Raw genomic sequence first — 26,817 nt, 5'->3', positions numbered from 1 at the left:
TACTGAATTGTAAAACTTGTACTGTATCTTTATTTTTAGGGAAAATAAAATAAAATTATCCTGTTTGTCCTGCATACAGTGTACTTGGCCTGTCTTTCTAGAGGTAGCCTTCTTGTGAGTGTGGTTTCTGGCCTTCCTTCCCTGAAAGAGGGCCGGCTTCATTTATTAAGAAACCAGCAAAGCTAGAGGATGCCCTGCTCATTTTACTCTGGTTTTGAAATTGCTTATGGTGCTGCTTCAGTTTCTAAGGAATTGCAGCAAGAGCCCCTTATTTTCTCTGGAAGGCTGAGTGCCCAGGGCTGCACAAAGTACAGCCAAACAGAGGTGGGTTGTGTCATAAGCTCTTGTTACATGCTCACTGATGGAAATCCCCAGGGGAATGGGACATTGTCCCCAGCAACCCATTGTCCCATCTGGACTGGTAAGCATCAAAATAGCCTTGACGTTTCCACTGAGGCCTCCTAGAGCATTTTCATGTCTATTTCCATGTACCGTGGTTTCCTGACATCTGTTTTGCAAAACAGCTTCACAGAAGGAGACAGATTTCTTTGCCTCTGTGAAAGTGTGCTTCCTTGAATGCAGGGTTAAGTTTAAGGTACCAGTGTTCTTACAACGTGGACCGTTGCCACCTGGAGCTGATAAGGAGACTCAGGACACCACCCACATCTCCCTTTTTCTGAGGACCTGTTCCAGCTGCACCTCAGGCTCTGCATGGTGAGGTGATGATCTCCCAGGTCAGCTTCCTGCTCTTCATTCTGGTGGGATGGGAGTTGCAGGTACGGTATCTGACGACATCTGGAAGGGGGAGGAGGATGGAGCCAGCTGTGAAGGGCTCACCTCTGCCTGTGCTCATCCCGGGCTAGGAAGTGCTCTGTGCAGGACTGTCCACGTTCACAGTCACAGATCCCCAGCCAACCTTCCAGTCACACGACTGACCCGCTCACTCCAGTGAGATGTCTAAGGTCTAGGCATCCAGCACATGTAATAATGTTTCTCATGACCGTGGAGTCAGAAGCCAGGGAGAGTCTGGGGCAGGAGAGCCGGACAGTTGTGCCCTTTGCTCTTGATCATGAATACAAAACTCAGATTCAGGTTTTTTTGTTTTTTGTTTTTTGTCTTTTCTAGGGCCTCGCCAGTGGCATATGGAGGTTCCCAGGCTAGGGGTCTAATTGGAGCTGTAGCCACAACAATGCCAGATCTGAGCCACATCTGCAACCTACACCACAGCTCACGGCAATGCCAGATCCTTAACCCACTGAGCAAGGCCAGGGATCGACCTCCCAACCTCATGGTTCCTAGTTGGATTCGTTAACCACTGAGCCACAACGGGAACTCCAGATTCAAGTATTTTTAAAAATTATCTTTTATCCTTCACCAGACCTGGCTGTATTCCTGGAGCACATAGCTATTGATGGGGACTGGGAAAATGACAAAAACCACTTAATAAAATACTGATCATTGTTGGAGTTCCTATTGTGGCTCAGCAGTTATGAACCCAACTACTAACCCTGAGGATGGAGGTTCATTCGGTCCCCAGCTCCACTCAAAGTATCCAGCATTGCCTTGGGCTGTGCTATAGGTCACAGACGTGGCTCAGATCTTGTGTTGCCGTGGCTGTGGTGTGGGCCGGCAACTGTAGCTCTGATTTGACCTCTAACCTAGGAATTTCCATATACCATGGGTGTGGCCCTAAAGTAAAAAAAAATTTAAAAGCCAAAAAAAATATTGATCACTCTTGAAACCAGGAGATGAGGACATGGGTTCAGTAGACTATTCTGGTTTCATGTATGTTTAAGAACTTCGGCTGTGCAGTAGAAAATTGACAGATCACTGTAAACCAGCTATAATGGAAACAATAAAAATAATTATTCAAAATAAATAAATAAAAATGAGGTAAAAATAGAGTACCGAACAGCTCTGGAGGAGGAAGAGTTATGATCTGGGAGGGACTTGGGCTGCACCTTTTTAGGTGCTGGTAATATTCCTTACCGGGGTCTTGAGTGTGTGTATGGTTTATTTTATTTTATTTTATTTTGAACTGGCATCCTCATGGATACTAGTCCGATTCATTTCTGCTGCATCACAACATAAACTTTAAAGACCTATAACGGAGTTCCCATTGTGGCATAGCGGAAGCGAATCCGACTAGGAACCATGAGGTTGCAGGTTTGGCCTCTGGCCTTGCTCCTCCAGACAGAGCTATTTGGTACACTGATCTTTACCTCATTTTTATTTTACTTATTTTTTTAATAACGATTTTTATTTTTTCCATTCTAGCTGGTTTACAGTGTTCTGTCAATTTTCTACTCTACAGCAAGGTGACCCAGTCACGCATACACGTATAGATTCTTTTTTCTCGCATTATCATGCTTTACCTCATTTTTAAATGAGATAATCATTTCTTTATAATTCTACCTCTAATTGTGCATATCCCAAACAGCATAGTTGTTTTTTTGGTCTGTTTTTTGACTTGTATAAATGGAATCACACCGTTTGTTATCATGCCTTTTTCTGCTTAATTTTGGTTTTAGGAGATCCTTCTCTTCCACTGCATGCCTACACCATGGTTCATCCAGACTGCTCTGGGTGAACATTGGCTGCTCCCAGTTTGAGGCTAATATGAACAGCAAGGCTGCTCTGACCCTTCTAGAATGCATCTCCTAGTGCACCTGTGCAGGTTTTCTCTAAGGTTTAAATGTGGGGGTGAAATTGAAATCACGGAAACACATAGATCTTCAATCTTTTTAGTTAATGCCAACTTGTTTTTCAAAGGGGTGATACCATTTTACTCCCTACAAGCAGGGCATCCTTCCCCACTGTCTCCAGTGCTCTAGGATCACAGAAAATCAAATTTCTGCTGGGGGTTCCCCTTGTGGCTCGGTGGTAATGAACCTGAATATTTCCCACGAGGACTAAGGTTCCATCCCCAACCTTGCTCAGTGGGTTAAGGATCTGGCATTGCTGTGAGCTGTGACATAGGTCGCAGACGAGGTTTGCAACCAAGCCTAGGAACTTCCGTATGCTATGGGTGTGGCCCTAACAAGACAAAAAAATTTCTGCTGATTTGATGGGTGTGAAATGGTATCTCACTGTGGGTCTTAATTTGCATTTTCCTGTGTACCAATAAAATTGAGTACTTTTGGGGGGGAAGGGCCTGCCTTGCGGCTTACAGAAGTTCCCAGACCAGGGATCGAACCCCCACCTTAGCAGTGACAACACCAGAACCTTAATTGCTAGGCCACCAGGGAACTCCTAAAATTGAGTCCTTTTTAATTTATTTATTGAATAATCTCTTCAGATTTCCACTTTTATGAAATGCCTCTTTGTCTTTTACCTGTTTTTCCATTAAATTGTCTATTTATTTGCTTGAATTTTAGTTTTATGAGTATGTGTGCGTGTGTATACATCTATCTATAGAGAGGGAGAAGTATATTCTAGATACTATTTCTTTATCAACTATGTGTGTTGCAAATATCTCATTCTGACTTATTTTATTCTTTTTTGTTGGCCACACCCAAAGCATATGGAAGTTCCTGGGCCAGGGATCAAATCTGAGCCACATATGCAGCCTATATCATAGCTGTGGCACTGCCAGACCCCCAAACCCACTGTGCCAGGGATTGAAATGGCAATGCCACAGAGACAAGCTGGATCGTTAACCCACTGCAGTACAGGGGGAACTCACCGCCTTCATTTTTCATGGTCTCTTTGGATTGTTTGTTTTTGGCCATACCCAAGGCACATGGAAGTTGCTTGGCCAGGGATTGAGCCCAGCCGCAGCAGTCACCCAAGCCAGTGCAGTGACAAGGCTGGATCTTTAACCCACTGCACCACAAGACAGCTCCCTTTATGGTCTTTTGATGAATAGAGTTCTTAGTATAGTCAAATTTATCTTTCCGTGTGTTTTTTTGTTTGTTTGTTTTGTTTTTTTGTTTTTTTTTTTTGAGAAACTTCTCTGCTGCAAGGTCATAAATTCTCTGTAGGTATCCAGAAGTTTCTCAGTTTTGCCTTTCACATTTAGGACTTTATCCACCTGAATTTTCTTCCCCTGTCCCCACCCCCACCCCCTTCCTCCACCCAGGATGGCTAGGAAGTTTTGGCACTTCTTTTTTTTTTTTTTTTGTCTTTTTGCCTTTTCTAGGGCTGCTCCTGCGGCATATAGAGGTTCCCAGGCTAGACGTCTGATCGGAGCTTTAGCCACTGGCCTACACCAGAGCCACAGCAATGCGGGATCCGAGCCACATCTGCAACCTACACCATAGCTCATGGCAACACCAGATCCTTAACCCACTGAGCAAGGCCAGGGATCGAACCTGCAACCTCAGGGTTCCTAGTTGGAGTTGTTAACCACTGTGCCACGATGGGAATGCCTAAACTACCTTCTCTTTATTACTATCACTTCATACAAAGTCTTTTTTTTTTTTTTTTCCTATTTACAGCCACACCTATGGCATATGGAAGTTCCCCAGCTAGGGATTGACTCGGAGCTACGGCTGAGGCCTCCGCCACAGCCACAGCATTACCAGATCCTGAGCCACATCCGCAACCTACACCACAGCTTGCTGCAACACCAGATCCTTAACCCACTGAACGAGGCCAAGGGTGGAACCTGCATCCTCAGAGCTGAGCCACAACAGGAACTCCCAAAGACATTTTACTACCAAAACATGGGAAGAGCATATAGTCAGAGTAAAGGAGACTCTTTTAAATCAAATAACCCTTTGAGTTGTACTCATTTAATTTGTCCATATTTTCTCAGTTTGTTGTAAGTCCTATGCAAAGCTCTGCCTCGGCGTGTATTTATGGAGATGGTTGAAGGAACCCTTTGGTTTTTTTTCTACTTTGAAGGGCTGATGTTCTCCAAGTCTAACAATCGCATAAATGTCCAGTGTGTCCAGAAGTGTGTTGTGCAGCCCCAAGCCCCAAGGACATTCCCCTTTTTTTTTTTTTTTTTGTCTTTTTGCCATTTCTTGGGCCGCTCCCGTGGCATATGGAGGTTCCCAGGCTAGGGGTCGAATCGGAGCTGTAGCTGCCAGCCTACGCCAGAGCCACAGCAACTCAGGATCCGAGCCGCGTCTGCAAACTACACCATAGCTCACCGCAACGCCGGATCGTTAACCCACTGAGCAAGGGCAGGTATCGAACCCACAACCTCATGGTTTCTAGTTGGATTCGTTAACCACTGCGCCACGACGGGAACTCCAACCCCGAGGACTTTTAACACTGCAACAGAGACTCACACTGGCCTCAGAGACCCCAGATTTGCCCATTTTTGGCTACTTGCACTGGGAAGTCACTCTTACAACTAACCCAAGTCCCTCATGCTGCATTTTAAACCTCACCTTTTTCCTGTCAAGTATTTGAGTGCCTACTGTGTACACACACAGTACATGCCACATATACAGCAAGGCTTCCCTTGCTGGGCAGTTACCACAGAGGGTTAAGAGGCCAAGTGAAGGGTCAGTCCTGGTGTGTTTGAGTACAGCATGGTGGCCAGCCACTTTCTGCGTTTTTTTTGTTTGTTTGTTTGTTTTTGCCTTTTCTAGGGCTGCTCCTGCGGCATACAGAGGTTCCCAGACTAGGGGTCTAATTGGAGCTGTAGCTGCTGGCCTATGCCAGAGCCACAGCAACGCCAGATCTGAGCCGCATCTGCCACCCACACCACAGCCACAGCAACTGGGGATCCGAGCTGCATCTGCGACCTACACCACGGCTCATGGCAACGCCAGATCCCCAACCCACTGAGCGAGGCCAGGGATCGAACCCACAACCTCATGGTTCCTGGTCAGATTCGTGTCCACTGTGCCATGATGGGAACTCCAACAATTTTTTTTTTGTCTTTTTAAAATAATATTCAATAATTGTAATTGAGCCAGCCATTTTCTAATAGAGATGAGTAAATGTCTCTTCCTATGAAGGCTGAGTGATAGTTTTAGGAGCACGGTGGGGTTAGGGGAAGGGGCTGTAAGATAGACAGGGCTTCAGGACCTAGGGGAACAGCATAGGCAAAGACTCGGAAGTAGCACCTGTTCTTGGGTGTGGCCGGAACCTAAACGGCAAGAGAGATGGGTGGGAGGGGAGGCTGGTGGTTAAGGCAGGCCAGGAAGAGAGAGCCCTTCCCAGCCTGGCGTGGGGGCAGGGGGTGGACTCAATTTCAAAGGCCAGGGGAAAACCTTGCAAGACTCCCCAAGGGCAAGAGGCAGGTTGGGTGTTGCATTTAAGAAAGTTCAGGGGAGATCCTGTCGTGGCACAGCGGAAACAAATCTGGACCCATGAGGGCGCAGGTTTGATCCCTGGCCTTGCTCAGTGGGTTAAGGATCCGGCATTGCTATGAGCTGTGGGATAGGTCACAGATGCAACTTGGATCCTGAGTGACTGTGGCTGTGGCGTAGGCCGGTGGATACAGCTCCAATTTGACCCCTAGTCTGGGAACCTCCATATGCCTCAGGTATGACCCTAAAAAGACCAAAAAAAAAAAAAAAAAGGAAAGTTCCTCTTGGGTTGGCACCACTGAATTTGCAAAGCCCTTAGCTATAAAATCAGTGACATTTCCCTGAACTCAACAACCACCCCCCTCCCTTTCCTCAATGGCCCAATCCCTCAGCTCTCTACCTACTTTAAATCCCATTCGCCCCAAACAATAGGCCCCAGAGCAAAAAAATGACCCAGCCCCTTGGTCAAAACCAGTCACGCTGAGAATGTGGTGTTTTCCTTTGATTTCCCCAGCAGTTAGCCTAGCAGGGCTTGCAAATCAAGAGCAGCTCTAAAGTGACCATGGGCGGTGCCAAGAGAGCATGGAGGACACTGCAGCATCTGCCTTAATCATTTCGGCAAAGGTAAGACCCAAGAGACCTGTGCCACCACCACCGTGTTGATATGCTTAAACTTTCGTGTCGTTTACAAGCAGGAAGTACTTGGTGTCTTCAAAAGTCTGTCTGCAGTTAACATCTGGACTTTAATTTATAGTCAATCCATTCAGTTTTTATTCTGATAAATTTTACCAGATGAACCATGTGCTCTGAGGAATGGTTAGCCTGAAGTAGGACAGTAAAAAAAAAATCCACCTGTCCCCTGGCTCTGCCCCAGAAAACAGTCCCTCAGCGGCACTTCCTAGAAGCCACAGAGGCAGAAGTAACTCTGCACCGTCCTTGGCTGTAGCAATCCTGAATCGGTTCTTTGTGCAAGATCATCCATTAGACACCAGAGCCTCAGTGCCCTCAATAGATCATTCACTCCCACTAACTGCCTTCGAAATGGAAATTCCCAGGTGAAGTGTTTTTTTTGTTTGTTTTGTTTTTTTTGGTCTTTTGCCTTTTCTAGGGCTGCTCCTGCGGCATATGGAGGCTCCCAGGCTAGGGGTCTAATCGGAGCTGTAGCTGCCAGCCCACGCCACAGCCACAGCAACACAGGATCCCAGCTGCGTCTGCAACCTACACCACAGCTCACGGCAACGCCAGATCCTTAACCTACTGAGCAAGGCCAGGGATCGAACCCACAACCTCATGGTTCCTAGTCGTATTAGTTAGCCACTGAGCCACGACGGGAACTCCCCAGGTGAAGTTTTAACAGATGAAGATAAATGAGTATTTTTTGCATGTCACCACCCACTTTATGGTCCTTTGTCTTTTTAGGGCTGCACCGAGGCATATGGAGGTTCCCAGCCCAGGATGTGTAATTGGAGCTACATCACAGCCACAGCAACGCAGGATCCAAACCGTGTCTGCGACCTACACCACACCACACCTACTCACAGCAACACTGGATCCTTAACTGAGCGAGGCCAGAGATTGAACCGTGTCCTCATGGAAGCTAGTTGGGTTTGTTAACTTCTGAGCCAATACAGGAACTCCTATGGTCATCTTTTTTAAAAGCCACAAGGCCAGCAGGACTGAAATTTTAAAATCTTAACAGAGGCTATAACTTTAAAAGTGTGTTTTTCCCGTAATGATAGATCCTGCATTTTGAGACTCAAACGTGTAAAAACGCCTTTATTCTGTGTGCCATTAATGTCGCTCCTTGGAGCATCTGGGCTTAACGGATGCTTAGAACTGTTTGTTCTCAGCCCTCGTTGGAAATGAAGGATACTGGTCACTACTCCTCTGGGTGGAAAACATGGTTTTTGTTTCACTTTAAGTTAGCAGGTTAAATTCTGTGACTCTTCTCCTTGAAGACCAGGTTGTGTTTTCAATGTTGCTATCATTCTTAGGGCACATGCGGAATGGTTCTGGGAGCCATGTCTCAGTTCATAAAAGCCTGCATGTCGGAGAGCCAGCCAGGGTAAGCACCGAAGTGTGGTAGAAGGTACTAGAGAACAGAAATGCTCTTCACAACACACGGAAAAATGCGGTAACTAACAACCTGACAGCTAAAAACATAGCTCCATGGGAATTCCTGCTGTGGCTTAGAGGGTTAAGAACCCAACACAGTGTCCCTGAGGATTCGGGTTTGATCCCTGGCCTTGCTCTGGCACTGCCACAAGCTACAGCATAGGTCGAAGATGCAGCTCGGATCCAGTGTTGCTGTGGCTGCAGCTTCAATTTGACCCCTAGCCTGGGAACGTCCACATGCAGCAGATTCAGCCCTAAAAAATAAAAGACAAAAATAAAAAATAAAAACATAGCTCCCCTCTGTGCAGCCCCAGCAAGAGCAAGTGAAAATTCTATCACAAAACCACTAACTGTGGGTAAGGCGCTGGTCGGGGTTCAGGAGACAAGAGGGAACCTACTTTAAAATTTGACATAAAGAGAAGTTCCCATTCTGGCACAATGGCATCGACCGTGTCTCTGCAGCATCAGGATGCAGGTTTGATCCCTGGCCTGGCCCTGCCACAGCTATGGCATAGGTCGTAACTCCGGCTGGGATTTGATCCCTGGCCTGGGAACTCCATATGCCATGCGGCAGCCAAAAAAGAAAAAAAGAATTTGATATAAAGAAAATGATGAGTGTCTTGAGAGGTCCAGTAAAGTGCCATGAGAGTCATTTCAGCTGGGGCAATCAGAGAAGACTTCCTGGAGGAGGCAGCATTCACATGACTCCTTCAGTGAAACCGGTTAGATTATGAGTAGAGGCAGTAAAGAGCAGATTTTTTTCAGTCTGCCCTAGGGGTGCCTAGGGTCTGTGATACAAGAGAGGAACAGGTCAGTGAATCCAGGCCCAGCAAGAGGGGCGGAGCGATGATACAGGGGGAAGAGGGGAGGGAACAGTCCCTGGGGATGCTTAAGCCAGAGGAACCTGAGAAGTATACAAGCCACAGGAGATGGCTCTTTCTGAGAACACAAGGATTAAGGAAAAGAGAGTGAGGAGGGGGAGAATCCCTAGTGGCAGGAATAGGAAGGAAAAGAAGTAGCTGTAAGGGGTTATCTTATGTTGGAGGACGTGGCTGTCTCTCCAGCAGTACGAGTATGAAATCTTTGCTCCGAGTAAGCTGGGAAGTGTTGGCAAGTGCATGCTTTATAGCAGCTTCACAGAACAAATCTTTTTTTTTTTTTTTTGTCTTTGTTGTTGTTGTTGTTGTTGCTATTTCTTGGGCCGCTCCCGCGGCATATGGAAGTTCCCAGGCTAGGGGTCTAATTGGAGCTGCAGCCACCAGCCTACGCCAGAGCCACAGCAATGCGGGATCCGAGCCGCGTCTGCAACCTACACCACAGCTCACGGCAACGCCAGATCGTTAACCCACTGAGCAAGGGCAGGGACCGAACCCGCAACTTCATGGTTCCTAGTCGGATTCATTAACCACTGCGCCACGACGGGAACTCCAGAACAAATCATTTTGAGAAGAAACATCAAGTTGTTTTCTTGTGGGACTAAAGTTGCTTTATCCACTTTCAAGCGTAGTATTGATTAAAATCAACTATTTCAGGAGTTGTCTTGTGGTGCAGTGGGATCTGGCATTGCTACTAAGACGGCTCAGATCACTGCAGAAGCACAGGTTCCATTCTTGGGCCCCGGGATTTCCACATGCCTCAGGTATGGCAAAAAAAAACCCAAATGACTATGTCACTTGATCTAGATGGTTACATAGGCATATACATAGTTAAAATCACATTGTCCACGTAAAATACATTTTTTAAGGATCCAGTATTGCCACAGCTGCGGCAGAGGTCAGGTCGCAACTGCAGCTTGAATCTGATCCCTGGCCCAGGAACTCCATATGCCGCAGGGCAGGGGAGGGGCCCAAAACAAAAAACAAAAACAAAACCCAGAACAACATGTTATGATGCATTTTTGCTTATTGTCCACCTTCTGCCATGGAACGTGAGGAGGGATTTCTTTCTGATGTATTCCCTGCTGTGTGGTCAGAGACTAGAACAGTGCCTGGGACATTGCAACTTCTCAGTAAACAGGATGCATGCACAGACGTGCGGTTTTCTGTTTTGTGACTTGGGGACAAGGAAGAAGGTTTATGTAACTGGAAGGGGAAGGGTCACAATCCGTGGGCTGATCAAAGGAGGATAAAGCAAGCGGTGTGGATTCTCCAGGTCTAGGGAGGGGCTGACAGAAACGAACAGCAGAATTGGGTATAAAAGGAAAGTGTGACATTTCTATGCGCGCTCACTCTCGATCTGTCTGCCCCTCAGTTAGCTTTGAAGACATGCTTGCTTTTACCTTTTTTTTTGCTGCCCCATGGCATATAATGTTCCCGGGCCAGGGATCCGATCCAGGCCACAATTGTGACCTACCCTGCAGCAACGCCAGCTCCTCAACCCTCTGTGCCAAGGCTGGGGATCGATCCTGCGTCCCAGCGCTCCAGAGACACCACTGATCCTGTTGGACCACAATAGGAACTCCTACCATTTTTAATTCTTTATAAATTAACAACTGAAAAGATTCAAAGGAATTGTTATCCAATGTGTCAGGTACGCAGGATAACCATAAAATGAACCCTCTGCCACCCAGTTTCTCATCCCTCTCTGTTGCGGGGAGACGGGAAGGAGCGAGGAGACGCTGGAGAGGCACGGGGGCTCCTCAGGGCTCCTCCCTCAGGCTCCCAGTGGCTTCCTCGGTTTCCCTCCTTTCCTAGGAGAGGATTTCTGTGCAGAGAACCCCAAAGCCTGAAGGCAGAATGCAGTCCTGGAGTGCTGAGCCACCTTCTGCGAGTTAAAGCCGTCTCTGGGCCTCTGTTTTGAATCAAGGAGGTGGATTGGTGGTTTTCAAATCTTCTCTTAGAGGGGAAACTGCTCCAACAAACTTCTGGATAAAGAAGCCGTGAGGCTGCTCAGACCTAAGAGGACGCCTCCTCCCTCTGCACGTGACCTTTATTCCCTCCTTGCTCAGGTCCCCACGATACCGCACTTCCTGCTCTGTGTGGGGTTCCCACATTCCAGTGGAATTCCTTTTTTTTTTTTTTTTTTTTTGAGTGTGTTTGAATGTTAAGCTAACACTTATTTCACTGCTTTAAACAAGATGCACTTTATTTTATTTTTTGTCCTTTTGGGGCTGCACCCACAGCATATGGAGGGTCCCAGGCTAAGGGTCCAATCAGAGCTGTAGCCGCCAGCCTACACCACAGCCACATCCATGCCAAGGATCAAACCCTCAACCTCATGGATGCTAGTCGGGTTCCCTAACTGCTGAGCCATGACGGGAACTCCTTGACCATGCTTCTTAAAAGTGCATCTTGGGACTTCCCGTCGTGGCGCAGTGGAAATCCCACTAGAAACCATGAAGTTTCAGGTTCGATCCCTGGCCTTGCTCAGTGGGTTAAGGATCCGGCGTTGCCGTGAGCTGTGGCATAGGTGGCAGACAAGGCTCGGATCCTGTCATGGCGGCCCTAAAAAGATAAAAAGACCTGGAGTTCCCATTGTGGCACAGTGGTTAACAAATCCGACTAGCAACCGTGAGGTTGTGGGTCGATCCCTGGCCTTGCTCAGTGGGTTAAGGATCCGGCGTTGCCATGAGCTATGGTGTAGTTTGCAGACGCAGCTTGGATCCTGCGTTGCTGTGGCTCTGGTGTAGGCCAGTGGCTACAGCTCCGATTAGACCCCTAGCCTGTGAACCTCCAAATGCCGCGGGAGCGGCCCTAGAAAAGGCAAAAAGACCAAAAAAAAAAAAAAGAAAAGAAAAAAAAAAGGCAGCACGGTCAAAACACAGGCATGAATATTGTTATGAGCCTGTACCTTCATCAGGAGAGCATCTAACTCAACGTAAATGGACCTAATCCCCCCAAGCCTGATGAAGCCTGATGGGCTTTCCACTCCTAAGAGTTACCATCAAGCAAATCATCCAAAAGAAAGGAAAAAAAAATCCATGTATGGGGAGTTCTTTGCCACGGTGTTTTTCATTATAATGAACAACCGACAGAGAAGGATTGGATTACCATGTTTTCAGGGTCATATTAACAAGTACGATGCTCGCTGTCACATATGACAGCGACGAGAACCATCACTGTGGAAACCTGGTGACGTGGAAAAGAGGAAAATGCAGAATAGGGGCGCAGCCGGAGGAGGGAGGAGGCCAGCTTGCTTCCCTGTGCTGCCTCTTCCTCCTTCCTGTGTCTTCTCTCAGGTTTGCCCCTGTAGCTGTGTGTGATAAGATGGAAAAGTGAGTTGATTTATGGGTTCAAAACCCTCCGGTCATTTTCTGCTTCTGAGCCATGGACTGGCTTGGGAGAGGGCACAGAATCCAGGCTCTGGGAGGGAGAGCGCACACTGCGTGGGACTCCTGGGACTAAGGGCCTCTTCTCCCCCATTGGGCTCTGAACTCGTTTCCATCACCATCCTTCCTGCGAGGGGGTAACTCTCTGGTTTGGTAATGAACCCTGAGGACAGGGAGGCTGGCACATGGTAGGCCCTTGATTTATATTATGACGTGAACAAAACCTTCCTCTCCTGCCTCTGTGGGTGTCCCTTATCAAGACAACACCATGTGACGCCCTGAAACAGCCACAGGAACTGAGAGAGCAAAAGAGAGCCGTGCTTTCAACTATTTCTGTCTTATAAAGTGCTTGGCGAAACTGTAGAAGGATCTTTAATACCACGAAAAGTAGGCCAAGGGTAAGGAAAACTCGCCATACTCCAGAGACTAAAGCTGACCAGATGAAGTCTGATCCAGAATAAACAGTTCTCATCTGGAAATCTAGCAGTGCCAGAAAGGGCTGTCCGGGGACAAAAGCCCACGATGCTGATCTGCAGAATTATGTAACCTTTTAGGAAAGAGGGAAGATGTGCCATCGCGTGGGGGTGCATGGGCAGGGCCACACGTGAGCAAACGACTCTTCTCAAGCCAAAGAAGACTTCGTTCCGGAAGAGAAACTGGCCCTTCCCATGAACTCGACCAAACTCCGTGTTCTCTATGCTCACCCAGCATCCGAAGCCCAAAACAAAGTCTGTGATCAAATCCCTCCAATAGAAATAACTTTCAAAGGGTTCCTTCCAGTCGTGGCTCCGTGGTAACGAGCCCAACTAGGATCCACGAGGACATGGGTTCGATGATTAAGGATCCAGCATTGCCGTGAGCTGAGGTGTAGGTTGCAGATGTGGCTCCAACTGGACCCCTAGCCTGGGAACTTATGTATGCCGAAGGTGTGGCCCTAAAAAGACAAAAACAAAACAAAACAAAAAAAGAAATAACTTTCAAGTAGAGATGTGGGTAGCATTGCCTATGAAGGAACTGGTTTGAAATGAAACGAAAGCTTAGCTGTTATGATCAGCTGTTGTCACCGCTGTGGTGTGGGTTCGATCCCTGGCCTGGGAACTTCCGCATGCCACGGGTGTGGCCAAAAAATGCCAGTCAAAAAGCACAGCTCAGTGATTGCCCTTGTGTGAGGTAGCTAGAGTAATCAGACTTAGAGAGACTGACATTAGAAGGGTGGCTGCGGAGGCAGGGGGAGGGAGGAATGGGGAGTCAGTGTTCAGTGGGTATACAGTTTCAGATTTGCAAGATAAAAGGAGGTCTGGGGATGGCTGGTGGTGATGGCTGCATAACAATTTGAATGTACTTCTTGCCACTGAACTTGAGATGGTACACTTTATCTGTATTTCACCACAATTTACTTAAATGCAGGAGAGTTCCCATCGTGGTACAGCAGAAACAAATCCGACTAGGAACCATGAGGTTGCGGGTTCGATGCCTGGCCTCGCTCAGTGAGTTAAAGATCTGGCATTGCCATGAGCCATGGTGTAGATTGCAGATGCGGCTCAGATCTGGTGTTGCTGTGGCTCTGGCGTAGGCCGGCAGTGGTGGCTCCGATTAGACCCCTGGCCTGGGAACCTCCACATGCCATGGGTGTGGCCCTAAAAAGGACAAAAAGACAAAATAAATAAATAAATAAATGCAGGCTTGATTCCACAGAGCCTTTGCTTAAGAATGGAAAAAAACTTCCTAATTTTTGGTCTTCTATTTTTCCTGGGGGCTCTATACAAGATGTTTTTGGTAAATAGAGGACTCTGTTACATCCTGTTAAAAGAAAAAAGAAATATGTACTTCTTAACGCATAGGAGTCCCCCTGATTAATCATAAGAACGTTGTTCTTGCTGAAGCACCCAGAGTGAACCTAGTCCTCATGCCTGGAATGATCAGGGCTTGCAGGTCTAGCTCCTTACCACCCCTCAGCCATCAAGTGCAAGTTCGTTTCTATTCCACTTGTTCATCCAATAGTAACAGTTGTTACTGCCATATTGAACAAGTGGTATGTGCTGGAAAATGTGCTGAACAACTTTAACATGGGTAAGGTAAAGTTAATAATCCTCTTAGCAGAAATTATCATCCCCAGTTTTTGGAGGAAATACCTGAACCAAGGTAAAACTCAAATTCGCATCCTGTATAACCTACCACACTCAAAAAGACCATTGAACGATGCAGCTGGAAAAGGCATTGGGGATCCTCAAGTTCAATCCCCTTGTTGTTTACTGTCCTTTATTATGTAAATTTTCAAATATATATAAAAGTACTTGGAAGAGTATAATAAACTACTCAGCTTCAGTAATCATCAACTTTGTCAATGTTTTATTGTTGTTGTTGTTGCTTTTTAGGGCCACACCCATGGTGTACAGAGGTTCCCAGGCTAGGGATCTAATCGGAGCTGCAGCCACCGGCCTACACCGCAGCCACAGCAATGCCAGGTCCGGGCTGTGTCTGTGACCTACACCACAGCTCACGGCAAAGCTAGATCCTTAGCCCACTGAGCAAGGCCAGGGATTGTACCCGCATCCTCATGGATGCTAGTCAGATTCGTTTCCACTGCGCCCTGACAGGAACTCCAACCTACAGTCAATCTTGTCTCATCTTTACCCTCACTTATTTTCCTCCACTCCATACAATATTTTTGCACTATTATTTGTTAAAGTTTTTATTTGGAAATAATTTCAAGTATACATATAAATTACAAAAATGAAAATAGTAAAAAAAAATAAAAAAACAAAAACACATTACCCTTTACCTTTATCTATTATTAATATTTATTCCATTTGGGGTTCCCATTGTGGCACAGTGAGAACAAATCCAACTAGTAACCATGAAGATGCAGGTTTAATCCCTGGCCTTGATCAGTGGGTTAAGGATCCGGCGTTGCGGTGAGCTCTGGTGTAGTTCGCAGGTGTGGCTCAGATCCTGTGTTGCTATGGCTGTGACATAGACCTGCACCTGTAGCTCTGTTTCGACTCCTAGCCTGGGAACTTCCATATGCCATGGGTACAACCCTAAAAAAGCAAGTGTTGGAGTTCCCATCGTGGCGCAGTGGTTAACAAATCCGACTAGGAACCATGAGGTTGCGGGTTCGATCCCTGGCCTTTCTCAGTGGGTTAAGGATCTGGCGTTGCTGTGAGCTGTGGTGTAGGTTGCAGATGCGGCTCGGATCCCACGTTGCTGTGGCTCTGGTGTAGGCTGGTGGCTGCAGCTCCAGTTTGACCCCTAGCCTGGGAACCTCCATATGCTGCAGGAGCAGCCCTAGAGAAGGCAAAAAGACAAAAAAAAAAAAAAGAAAGAAAAAAGACCAAAAAAAAAAAAACAAGTATTTATCCCATTTGTTTTATTTGTAGGTTCTCTTTCTCTCAACCTCCCTTTCCCCCAACACTTTTTTTTCTGAACCATTCGAGGGTAACTTAAATACATCGTGGCCCTTTATGCTTAAATACTTCATTGTGTATTTCCTGAGAATAAGGATGTTTTCTGGAGTTCCCATCGTGGCACAGCGGAAACGAATCTGACTAGGAATCCTGAGGTTGTTGGTTCGATCCCTGGCTTTGCTCAGTGGGATAAGGATCTGGCCTTGCTGTGAGCTGTGGTGTAGGTTGCAGATGCGGCTCGGATCTGGTGTTGCTGTGGCTTCGGTATAGGCCAGCAGCTGTAGCTCTGATTAGACCCCTAGTCTGGGAACCTCCATATGCCATGGGTGCAGCTCTAAAAAAGCAAAGAAAAGGATGTTTTCTTACATACCATAGTAAAATTATGAACCTCAGTCAGTTGAATATTGACTCAATAACTTTATCCACTCTAACATTCGTATTCCAGTTTTGTCAGTTGTGTTCTTTAGCATGTTTCTTTTCCCTCTGGTACAGGCTCCAGTTGCATTTAGTTGACAGTCTTTTTTGATCAGGAACATTTCCAGAACTTTTTTCTTTTATAACATTGACATTTGGGGAAAATAAATTCTTTTTCTTTTTTTTCTTTTAGGGTCACATCTGCGGCATTTGGAATCTCCCAGGCTAGGAGTCAAATCAGAGCTGTAGTTGCCAGCCTACACCACAGCAACAGCAACGCCAAATCCAAGCTGCCTCTTTGACCTACATCTCAGCTTGCAGCAATGCTGAATCCTTAACCCACTGATCGAGGTTGGGGATTGAGCCTGCTTTCTCATGGATACTAGTCCAATTTTAACCTCCTGAGCCACAACCGGAACTCCTTAAATCTCCAAAACTTTTTTTTTTGTCTTTTTTTATGGCTGCACCTGTGGCATATGGAAGTTCCCAGGCTAGGGGTCCAGTCAGAGCTATGGCTGTCAGCCTACACCACAGTCATAGCAATGCCAGATCCGAGCCGCATATGTGACCTACACCACAGCTCACGGCAATGCTGGATTCTTAACGCACTGAGCAAGGCCAGGGATCGAACTCAAATCCTCATGGACACTAGTCAGATTCATTTCCACTGTGGGACAATGGGAACTCCCAACATCGGGTCCTTAATCCACTGAGTGAGGCCAGGGATTGAACCTATGTTCTCATGAATACTAGTCAGATTCGTTTCTGCTGAGCCACACAGGAACTCCTAAAGCTCCAGCTCTGAAGGGAGACTAAGCAAAGAATTTGTGGACATGTGTTAAGATCATCACAGCATCCCTTGATGATTCTTGCCTGACTTAATCCTTAGTCAAAATAATGATTTCCCAACTATCCTGTATTATTATTATTATTTTGTCTTTTTAGGGCCAAACCCACAGCATATGGAGGTTCCCAGGCTAGGGGTTGAAGAGCTACATCTGCCAGCCTACACCACGGCCACAGGCACACTGGATCCGAGATGCATCTCCAGGCTACACCACAGCTCATGGCAATGCTGGATCCTTAACCCACTGACCGAGGCCAGGGATCAAACCTGCGTCATCATGGATCCTAGTCGGGATCGTTAACCACTGAGCCACGATGGGAACTCCTGTATTATTTTTAAAGCAAATTTCAGCATCATATTTCACCTGCAAAATTTTTTTTTTGCTGCACCCGAGGCATGCAAGATTTCCCGAAATTTCAAACCCATGCCATAGAAGTAACCAGAGCCACAGCAGTGACACCACCATATCCTTAACACACTGAGCCACCAAGGAACTCCTAAAAAATAATTTTCATGTAACAAACTGATCATATTATCAAGTAGCAGGTCAGGTCAGTATTTAAATTTCCTTTTTTTTTTTTTTTTTAAGGGCCAAACCCCCAGCATATGGAAATTCACACACTAGCAGTCAAATTGGAGACATAGCCACCAGCCTATGTCACAGCCACCGCAACGCCAGATCTGAGCTGCATCTGCAACGTACACCACACCTCTTGGCAACGCCAGACCCTTAACCCACTGAGGGAGGACAGGGATCAAACCTGCATCCTCGTGAATACTAGTTGGGTTCATAACATGCTGAGCCACAACGGGAACTCCTGGAAATGCTACTTTAAGACTACCATCCAGAGGCTAGGATGCTCACTGTCATAGGAGTGGTAACTGTTTCCAGGCCTATTCAATACAAAGAAGGAGGAAATATGTTTTTTAAGATAAAATGTATTGGACTTCCCCTGGCGGCTCAGCAGTAACAAACCTGACTAGCATCCAGGAGGATGAGGTTTGATCCTGGCCTTGCTCAGTGGGTTGAGGATCTGGAGTTGCCATGAGCTGTGGTGTAGGTCCCAGACACGGCCTGGATCCTTTGTGGCTGTGGCTGTGGCTGGCAGCTGTAGCTCTGATTTGACCCCTAGCCTGGGAACCTCCGTATGTCACAGCCCTAAAAAGCCAAAAAAAAAAAAAAAAGATAAAATGTATTGCAGGTTTATTTAGAGACTCGCTGCAAACCCAGAGTTTTATTTATCCTCTTCTGTGTGTGTGTGCATATACACACACATATATATACACACAAATTACTATATATAAATATGTTGTCTTGAGCGCCTCACCCACAGCATATGGGTCCTTAACCCACTTAGTGAGGCCAGGGATCAAACCTGCATCCTCATGGATGCTAGTCAGATTCATTTCCGCTGAGCCACAACGAGAACACCTTTTTTTTTTTCTTTTTTGTCTTTTTAGGGCCCCACCATTGGCATAGGGAAGTTCCCAGGCTAGGGGTCGAATCAAAGCTGTAGCTCCCAGCCACAGCCACAGCCAGAGCAACACCAGGTCCAAGCCTCATCAGCAACTTACACCACAGCTCAAGGCAATGTCATATCCTTAACTCAGTGAGCGAAGCCAGGGATTGAACCTGCATCCTCTGGATACTAGTTGGATTTGTTACCCCTGACCCACAACGGGAATTCCTCCTCTTCTATTTTTCCTTTCTCCTGGAAAGGCAATCCCAGTTCTAACAAGATTCTAGTAATAAAAGTTTAGATTATTTATTCACTTGCTTTAACCCACACACAGTATATACACAACAGTCTCAGAATGCTAATACCAATACTACCACTAAAACAAAGTTTTTTTCTTTCTTCCTTAGAGTTTTTTTTCCACTAAGGGGACAGGGATACACAAATTACTGTTTTAAGTTGATGAAAAGTCCCTTTTTGTTGGGTTATGCCATCCCCTGTATACTAATTTAGATTCTCCAGATTCATCCTAAAATTTTACAATTGAATTTTTTTTTTTTTCTTTTTAGGGCTGCACCTGCAGCACAAGGAAGTTCCCAGGATAGTGGCTGAATCAGAGCTACAACTGCCAGCCACAGCCACAGCAATGCGGGATCTGAGCTCTATTTGCAACCTACATCACAGCTCACGGCAATGCCAGATCCTTTAGCCCACTGAGCGAGGCCAGGGATCGAACCCGAATCCTCATGGACACTAGTCAGATTCATTTCCTCTGTGCCACAACAGGAACTCCCTGAATTTTGCTTTATAATTATGTAAAATATTTACATAGTTTCAAAGTCAGATTTAAAAAACAAGGTACATTCAAAGGAGATTTTATTATTCTCCACCATTCGGTTCCTTTCTCTCTCTCTAGTTAAGCATTGAAAAATGTTAATAATTGGAGTTTTGGGTGGCTCAGCTGCTTAAGTATCTGGCTCAGGGCATTGCTGTGGCTCACCATTGCTGCTGTGGCTCAGGTTCCACCCCTGGCCTAGGAACTAACGTATGCCATGGGTGCGGACAGAATAAATAGTTAATTTTTAAAAAATAAAAATAAAAATGTTTATAATTTCTTTCTACTTTAAATACATAAGCAAATATTATAAACATATATTTTACTGTACACACACACTTTTCTCCACTTTGCCCTTTAATGAAATATTCCGGAGATCTACTAAATGGGTCTGATATTATTTAACCAATCCTGATTTAACCAAGGACTGATGGACATTTGGATTGTTTTCTGGTCTTTTTGCTAGTACAAATACTATGATAAGAGATGAAAGCCTTGTTCATACATTAAAAAATTTTTTTTTAAATTAAAACAATTTTTTTTGTTGTTGTTTTTGGTCTTTTCAAGGTTACACCCCTGGCACACGGAAGTTCCTAGGCTAGGGGTCAAATCAGAGCTGCAGCTGCCGGCCTACACCACAGCCACAGCAAGGCGGGATCCAAGCTGTGTCTGCAACCTACACCACAGCTCACAGCAACAGCAGATTCTGTTGAGCGAGGCCAGGGATTGAACTCAAAACCTCATAGATACTAGTCGGGTTTGTTACCTCTGAGTCACAGTGGGAACTCCTAAAAAGTATTTTTGGCGTTCCCACTGTGGCTCAGCAAGTTAAGTATCTGGCCTTGCCACTGCAGTGGCTCAGGATCGATAACTAGCCTGGGACTTCCACATGCTGCAAGTGGAGCCAAAAAATATATATATTTTTGCCAGTTTATCTTTGGGAGAGGACCCCTAGTATAGGATTGCTGGTCAAAAGGATTAGTACTTTAACCAGTATTGGACAAATCTCCAACAACTACCATAATAATTTGCAGGACTATCAGCAATGCACGAGCAGACTGTTTCTCCAACGGTATGTCCAATTTTTGAATTTTTGCCAATTTAATACATGAGATATAGTATCTCAGTGTTGGTTTTACTGTTTCTCTTAGTATGAATTAGATAAGCATGTTTTTATATGGGTTTATTGTTCACCTTACTAGCTCAATTTCTTAGAGTTTTTGATCTTTTTATTTGGAAAATCTCTTTAAAAATATTAGAGATACTAATACTTGGAATTTTTTTTTCCTGTTTGTCACTTGTCTTTTTATTGCCCATGGTGTCTTGCTCTATAAAAGTTTTGTTTTTTTGTTTTTTGGGTTTTTTTGTTTTTTGTTTTTGTATTTTATTTTATTTTATTTTTTGCTTTTTAGGGCCACACCCATGATATACAGAGTTTCCCAGGCTAGGGGTCTAAGCAGAGCTACAGCTGCCAGCCTACGCCACAGCCACAGCCACGCCAGATCTGAGCCATGTCTGCGACCTACACCACAGCTCATGGCAACACCAGATCCTTAACCCACTGAGCGAGGCCAGGGATTGAACCCGCAATCTCATGGTTCCTAGTGGGATTTATTTCTGCTGTGCCACAATGGGAACTCCAAGTTTTTTTTTTTTTGTATTTTGTTTTATTGCTTCTGGAATTTGAGCTACTATCAGGAAAGTGTTCCCTATTCCCTAATTATAGAGAAATTAATCTATGTTTCTTCTAGTGCTTCTATAAATATGTATATTTTTTGTATGAAAAATTATTCAAGCACCATTTGTTGAAAAGACTATCTTTCCCTGTTGAACCACTAGGCATTTTTGTCAAAAAAAGAAAAGAAAAAAAAAAAGACCATGTAGACATGAGAATCTGTTTCTGGATTCTATTGTAAAGCACTTACCTATAGGCTTATGCAGTACCACATTATCAGAGTAAAAATTAGAGGGGTTTGCCCTATGGTGCAATCTGGCATCCGTGGCATTTCTGCAGCACCATGATGCAGGTTTGATCCCTGGCCCAGCACAGTGGGTTAAAGGATCTGGTGCAGTTTGCTGGCTCAGATCTGATCCCTGGCCCAGGAACTTCCATATGCCATAGGGCATCCAAATAAGAGGAAAAAAAAAAAAAAAGCGAGAAAGACATGTGAAATTTATTGATGTAAATCTCCCAACTTTGTTCATTTTATAAAAACGGTTTTGTCTCTGGTGGGTCCTGCGGCACATGGAAGTTCCCAGGCCAGGGATGGAAACTGAGCCAGAGATGTGACCTACACCACAGCTGCAGCAACGCCAGGTCCTTAACTACTGCGTTGTACTGGCACCTCCACAGAGACAAACCAGATCATTAACCCACTGTGCCATAGCAGGAAATCTTCCTTCGCTTTTCTATGTAAAATTTAAATTCAATGCATCAATTTCTATGAAAAAAGATATTAGCATTTTGATAGAGGTTGCATGGACTATATGGATCAATTCGGGGAGAATTGTCATCTTGACAAAAATTTATTTTTCCAAACCTTTAAACACGATCTATTATCTCCATTTCTTTAGGTTTTTTTGTTTATTTGTTTTGTTTTTTGTCTTTTTGCCTTTTCTAAGGCCACTCCTGTGGCCTATGGAGTTTCCCAGGCTAGGGGTCTAATCGGAGCTGCAGCTGCCGGTCTACACCAGAGCCACAGCAACGCAGGATCCGAGCCGAGTCTGCAACCTACACCACAGCTCATGGCAACACTGGATCCTTAACCCACTGAGCAAGGCCAGGGATTGAACTGCCCTCATGGTTCCTAGTCGGATTCCTTAACCACTGAGCCACGACGGTAACTCCTCTTTAGGGCTTTTTCATTCTCTCTCAGTAACATTGTATATTTAGTTATCAGATTACAGGTCCTGCACATCTTTTGTTAAATTTCTTCCTAAATATTTTTGTTGTTAATGAATTTTTATGGTTGATAATACCAAAAATACAATTACTGTATTTTTATATATTTCTCTTATGTCCTATGACCTTGCTAAGTTATCAGGTTCTAAGAGATTTTTTATCTTTTAAAACTCTAATATAGATATATTTTCTTTTTGTTGCCTTATTTGCCCTGAGTAGTACAATTTCAAATAGAAGTGATGAAAGCAGGCAACCTTGTCTAACTCCTGATTGTAGGGGGAAAGTTTTCAGTCTTTCACCATTAATATATTAGCTGTGGGTTTTTCATAGATGTTCTATATTAGGTTGAGGAAATTTCCTTCTTGATTTGCAGCTTTTATCACAAATGGTCCTTGAATTTTTGTCAAATCATTTTTCTGTGTCTATTGAAATGATCATGTTATTTTCCTCCTTTATTCGGTTAATATGGTGTATTATGTTAAACCCACAGGCTTTCCATTGTGGCTCAGTGGGTTACAAACCCAACTGGTATCCCTGAGGATGCGGGTTCGATTCCTGGCCTTGTTCAGTGGGTTAAGGATCTGGTGTTGCTGTGAGCTGTGGTGTAGGTCGCAGATGTGGCTCGGATCTGGTGTTGCTGTGGCTGTGGTTTAAGCTGGCAGCTGCAGCTCCGATTTGACCCTTAGCCTGGGAATTTTCATATGCTGCATGTGCAGCCTTAAAAAGCAAATAACAAAAACAAAAAAAAGCCCATTTGGTCAAATCCTTTTATATTGTTGGATAGGTTTTTTCTTTTTTTTTTCTGTCTTTTTAGGACCACACCCACAGCATATGGAGGTTCCCTGGCTAGGGGGTGAATCGGAGCTACAGCTGCTGGTCTATACCACAGCCACAGCAATACCAGATATGAGCTGAGTCTGGGACCTACACCAAGCTCACAGAAACATCGGATGCTTAACCCACTGAGCGGGGCCAGGGAGCGAACCTATATCCTCATGATACTAGTCAGTTTCGTTTCTGCTGAGCCACGACAGGAAGGAAAGTTTGTGTTTTTAATGCCAGCCCATTTGATGTTAATTTGCCGACACATCCTTCTTCCAGGAGTTCCCGTAGTTGTGCATCGGAAACAAATCCAACTAGGAACCATGAGGTTGTGGGTTCAATCCCTGGCCTTGCTCAGTGGGTTAAGGATCTGGCATTGCTGTGAGCTGTGGTGTAGGTTGCAGACAAGGCTTGGATCCTGCATTGCTTTGGCTGTGGTGTAGGCCAGCAGCTGTAGCTCAGATTCAACTCCTAGCCTGGGAACCTCCATATGCTGCGGGTGCAGCAGTGAAAAGCAAAAAATACAAAAAAAAATACATATATATATGTGTGTGTGTGTATATATATATATATATATATATATCTCCTTTTTCCATAGTGTCATAAATACTCCATGTGAATGACTTCAATTCCAAAATAGTGGTGTGGTCTGAATGATTCTATTGTAATTAAAATTCCCCTTGTGACCCATGAACACCTTTATATGGGTTTCACTGTGTTCCTTCTATGTGCCAGGCATTATTAGATGTAGCGGGTACAGAAATAGACAAAAGCCCTTGCCCTCACAGCAGTGGAGACAATACGTATAAGGTAATTGACCGTTAGGCAACATGGAATACAATTGAAATGTAAATAAAAGGATCTCAAGGTAGTAGAATGTTTTTTTAAAAGCCTCTTGGAGGAAGTTACATGAAGTGTATAATTTAGGCCAGTAAAGTAAGCAGAGACCAGAATCGAAAGGCCTTGTAAATCGGAAAGGAACTTGGATTTTATTCTAAGCACAATAAAAGTTCTAAACCAAGGCATAAAATTAAATTTGTTTTAAAAAGCTAAGTCAATGGCATTGTGGAGAAAGTGTGAGCAAAGGATTGCAAGAGAGAGCATTTGGGGGGAAATGAGAATGGGTGTGGGTTTGGGGGGTCATGTAATGTTCTGCAATTGTGTGACACAAAGAGCATTGAATTGTACGGTGTGTGACTTAAAGGTCAATAAAGCTTTTGTATAAAGAGGTTCAGGAAATTAAATTCTCCAGGTGAGAGATGATCGGGGCTCTAGATTCATGTGCTGGTTCAAGGGGTATGTGAGAGCCTCAAGGCCTGGAGGCTGACAGACTATGAGCTGAGGTAGAGGGAAGAGTCCAACTTGCATAATCTGGCTTAAGCAACAAGATGGACGGCGGTGCCATTACTGATAGAACGAGAACCAGAAGCAGATGTCAGCTAGGGGTAGGGGGAATCTTAATACGTGGTGAATTTGTGATAAACTTGAGACATTGACGTTATAAACTATTGGTGTTCCCCTCAAATTCCTAAGTTGAAATCCAATCCCAACATGATGGTATTGGGTGAGGTCATGAGGTGGGATGCTCATGACCTCGTGACAGGCCAGAGAACTTACCACGTCTTTTTCTGCCACAGGAGGATAAAACAAAGTTGGCACTCTGCAACCCAGAAGAGGGCCCGCATCAGAACCTGACCATGTTGGCACCCTGATCTTGAACTTCCAGCCTCCAGAACCGTGAGACATTTCTGCTGTTTCTAAGCAACCTATGGGTACTTTATCACAGCAGCCTGTGCTAAGACAGTATCCACATCTGGTTCTCAGGTGAAGGTGTGAACAGTATTGTTGAGGGAACATGTGAATAAAAGACCAAGATTTCAGAGATGGTTAGAGGTAAAATCAGCGACTCTTAAGGTTCTAGATATAGAACGAAAACCAGAGGAGCGTGTCACAAGTCCCGTTTGGAGTCTTCCAAATAAAGTGTTTAGCAATATACAATACTATTATTGTCAAATAAGACAGAGCATCTTCTGTGCTTAAAAAAAAAAACAACAAAGTTCAAATTTGGTGAATAGTGGCAGAAACTAGTCTCACTTGAGTTCAGTGGTAAAAGTGAGATGTGGTTCATCAAGAAACAATTCAGACAAGGAACTGGGTTTGTGAAGAAGGGGTTGCGGGAAAGATTTTTAAGAATTTTGTTTTGGAAGGAGTTTCCTGGTGGCTCAGCAGGTTAAGGTTCCATGTTGTCACCACTGTGGCACAGGTTTGGTCATGTTTAAAGAAAGGCATGGATCCAATTAGAGAAGCTGAGATAGTGGAGGAATGAGAAGGCTACGTAAGAATCTGCTGGGGAGGACTGCTTAAGATTTAAGGTTCGGGTAGGGTCCAGGAATCTGTAAGTTCCCCATGTGACTCTTGGTGCTCAAGCAAGTTTGGGAGCTGGGAGAATCACAGAGAAAACATTGTAGAAAGGTTGGAAGGGCTAGTATCTCTAACACAGATCTTTCATGCTTTGATTCTCTAAGCAGGAGAGGAAAAACTTATAATGGATACAGGTGCAGACAGATGTGATAATGGATAGTTCAGAAGTAATCTGCTCACAGCAACTGGGGAATGGATGAGTTTATAGGACTGGAGGCTTCAAATTGTTTTGAAGAATGAAGGACAGGTTGCTAGTGTTGAGAAACTGGTTGAGGATGGTGACCTCAAGTTATCTAAGGGCATCAACCTGTGCATTACGCAGTTTTCCGTAGCAGTTGCCAGCAACCCAACTGTAATTAGAAAAGGCAGAGGGAACTGAACTCATCTAAGATTCGGGTTTTGCCACACAGTTATAAAATAACTGATAACAAGGCAAAGGAGTTTAGGATATTGCCAAGAACGTCTTTATTTCTCTTTTACTTTAGAAGGATGGTTTTCCAGGGCATAGAATTCTACAGTGGTAAGACTTTTACTCAAACACTTTTATTTTATTCCACTCTTGTCTGGTTTCTGAAGAGAAGTTGGATATATTTATCTTAATTCCTGTATACCTTCCCTATGTAAGTATTTTTTTCCCTTGCTTCAAGATTTTTTTTTAATCTCTGATTTTCTATAATTTGAAAATAACATGCCTAGGTATAATTTGGACTGCATTCAATAAGCAGTAGGAGGCAGTTAAGGTTTGTAAACATGATCAACAAAATGCTCTAGGAAGACTGGTCATCTAAAATCAAATCCTTGTATTTAGAAGAAGGTCTAAACCAATGGTTCTCAATGGGACTGGACAAACGAATAGCCTGTAGTACTTTGAAGAAAGCAGAGATTATGGTTTACTTTGGAATCAAGCTCGGGCATCTTCCCAAGCTTTCCAAAGTGCACCAAGAGGACTGTCACATGCAACTGGGGCTGAAAGGCACTGTCACTGATCTGTTAGTTTATGTTCACACGGTAAGGCTCAAATCAGACAAATATACATACATTTTGAAGAAATCACCTTTAAAAACTAAGCTGGCCCAGAAAAATTAAAAGCACAACATTTGACCATTCCCATCACAAAA

At 44.7% G+C, this 26,817-nt stretch overlaps 1 protein-coding gene across 1 annotated transcript in view; it reads left to right on the top strand.

Annotated features, from left to right (window-relative positions):
- Positions 1 to 26,760, top strand: part of AVL9 (AVL9 cell migration associated) — a 103,789-nt gene extending 77,029 nt beyond the window's left edge. Inside the window, exons 16-17 of the transcript XR_007132692.1 lie at positions 6,727 to 6,836; positions 24,916 to 26,760. The gene's annotated coding sequence lies outside the window, so the exon portion shown is untranslated. The remainder of the gene's footprint in view (positions 1 to 6,726; positions 6,837 to 24,915) is intronic.
- Positions 26,761 to 26,817: the final 57 nt, after the last annotated feature.

This window comes from Phacochoerus africanus, chromosome 16 (genome assembly GCF_016906955.1).
Source record: "Phacochoerus africanus isolate WHEZ1 chromosome 16, ROS_Pafr_v1, whole genome shotgun sequence".
NCBI lineage: Eukaryota > Metazoa > Chordata > Mammalia > Artiodactyla > Suidae > Phacochoerus > Phacochoerus africanus.
Note: the sequence above shows the minus strand (reverse complement) of the source record. Positions and strands in the feature narration are given on the sequence as shown.